We start from the raw sequence: 2,478 nt of genomic DNA, 5'->3' as shown, positions 1-2,478 counted from the left end.
CTGAGTAGTACCCACAATCCCCAGCCAACACCACCCTGTTCTGAGTACTACCCACAATCCCCAGCCAGCCAGCACCACCCTGTTCTGAGTACTACCCACAATCCCCAGCCAGCACCACCCTGTTCTGAGTACTACCCACAATCCCCAGCCAGCACCACCCTGTTCTGAGTACTACCCACAATCCCCAGCCAGCACCACCCTGTTCTGAGTAGTACCCACAATCCCCAGCCAATCCCCAGCCAGCACCACCCTGTTCTGAGTACTACCCACAATCCCCAGCCAACACCACCCTGTTCTGAGTAGTACCCACAATCCCCAGCCAGCACCACCCTGTTCTGAGTACTACCCACAATCCCCAGCCAGCACCACCCTGTTCTGAGTACTACCCACAATCCCCAGCCAGCACCACCCTGTTCTGAGTACTACCCACAATCCCCAGCCAGCACCAGCCTGTTCTGAGTAGTACCCACAATCCCCAGCCAGCACCACCCTGTTCTGAGTACTACCCACAATCCCCAGCCAGCACCACCCTGTTCTGAGTACTACCCACAATCCCCAGCCAGCACCACCCTTTTCTGAGTACTACCCACAATCCCCAGCCAACACCACCCTGTTCTGAGTACTACCCACAATCCCCGGCCAACACCACCCTGTTCTGAGCACTACCCACAATCCCTGTAAAGCCTGAATCAAATACACAACAAGAGGAGAAAATAACGAGCACCTCATGAAGAGCAGCTGGGAAACATCCAGAAGGTAACTTCTACCTCAGTCCTCTCCTTCTACTGCTGGGAAACATCCAGAAGGTAACTTCTACCTCAGTCCTCTCCTTCTACTGCTGGGAAACATCCAGAAGGTAACTTCTACCTCAGTCCTCTCCTTCTACTGCTGGGAAACATCCAAACACACACTACAGTATTCAGAAGGTAACTTCTACCTCAGTCCTCTCCTTCTACTGCTGGGAAACATCCAAACACACACTACAGTATTCAGAAGGTAACTTCTACCTCAGTCCTCTCCTTCTACTGCTGGGAAACATCCAAACACACACTACAGTATTCAGAAGGTAACTTCTACCTCAGTCCTCTCCTTCTACAGCTGGGAAACATCCAGAAGGTAACTTCTACCTCAGTCCTCTCCTTCTACTGCTGGGAAACATCCAAACACACACTACAGTATTCAGAAGGTAACTTCTACCTCAGTCCTCTCCGTCTACAGCTGGGAAACATCCAAACACACTACAGTATTCAGAAGGTAACTTCTACCTCAATCCTCTCCTTCTACTGCTGGGAAACATCCAAACACACACTACAGTTTTCAGAAGGTAACTTCTACCTCAGTCCTCTCCTTCTACTGTAATTCTAAACTCTCTCTCTCTGACCCATCTCTGTACACACACACACACACACACACACACACACACACACACAAACACAGAAATGCGGACACACACAGCCTCTGGCAGGAACACACACACCAGCACTCCACTGTCTCTCACACCACGTTAATGTTAACAAAATGTTTTTCTCAATCTCCCTCTCTCCATGGCAACACACAAACTTGGTCTATCCAAGTACCCAAGTACCCAAACTCTTTCTTACTCACATTGCGAACCATGCCTCTTCTCTTTTCCCCCTTTGCTGTTTATCTCTCTCTCTCTCTCTCTCTCTCTCTCTGTCTCTCTCTCTCTCTCTCTCTCTCTCTCTCTCTCTCTCTCTCTCTCTCTCTCTCTCTCTCTCTCTCCCTCTGTGCGCAGGCTGCAGTATTCTGTGTTTAGCAGTGTACGAGTGAATGAAGCTCCATGCTCAGTGCTGGCTGTTTGTGCCTCCCTCTGTGGGCTAGCCTCCCCCTCCCACTTCCAACAGTGCTGTTAGCATTTGCCTCCGAGCTAGCTCTGCTAGCCTCTCCTCCCATTACAAACCCCACAGTACTAGCATTTGCCTCAGAGCTAGCTCTGCTAGCCTCTGCTCCCATTACAAACCCCACAGTACTAGCATTTGCCTCAGAGCTAGCTCTGCTAGCCTCTGCTCCCATTATAAACCCCACAGTACTAGCATTTGCCTCAGAGCTAGCTCTGCTAGCCTCTGCTCCCATTACAAACCCCACAGGACTAGCATTAGCCTCAGAGCTAGCTCTGTTAGCCTCTGCTCCCATTACAAACCCCACAGTACTAGCATTAGCCTCAGAGCTAGCTCTGCTAGCTTCTGCTCCCATTACAAACCCCACAGTACTAGCATTAGCCTCAGAGCTAGCTCTGCTAGCTTCTGCTCCCATTACAAACCCCACAGGACTAGCATTTGCTAGCTCTGCTAGCTCTGTACGGAATGAGAAGGGGAGGGAAGAAGAGGCTGGAGAGGGATAGTGAGGAGGTGAAGGAGACAGCAGGAGGAGAAAAGGCTAGGGGGAGGTGAAGGAGAGGACAGAAGGAGAAAAGGCTAGGGGGAGGTGAAGGAGAGGACAGGAGGAGAAAAGGCTAGG

The 2,478-nt window shown here is 50.9% G+C and overlaps 1 protein-coding gene across 1 annotated transcript in view; it reads right to left on the bottom strand.

Moving 5' to 3' along the window:
- LOC112239109 (uncharacterized protein KIAA1522 homolog) overlaps window positions 1–1,805 on the bottom strand; it is a 95,016-nt gene extending 93,211 nt beyond the window's left edge. Inside the window, 1 exon segment of the mRNA XM_042295079.1 lies at window positions 1,606–1,805. The gene's annotated coding sequence lies outside the window, so the exon portion shown is untranslated.
- Window positions 1,806–2,478: the final 673 nt, after the last annotated feature.

Source organism: Oncorhynchus tshawytscha, linkage group LG13, assembly GCF_018296145.1.
Source record: "Oncorhynchus tshawytscha isolate Ot180627B linkage group LG13, Otsh_v2.0, whole genome shotgun sequence".
Classification (NCBI taxonomy): domain Eukaryota; kingdom Metazoa; phylum Chordata; class Actinopteri; order Salmoniformes; family Salmonidae; genus Oncorhynchus; species Oncorhynchus tshawytscha.
This window is presented reverse-complemented; position numbering and strand designations above follow the sequence as displayed.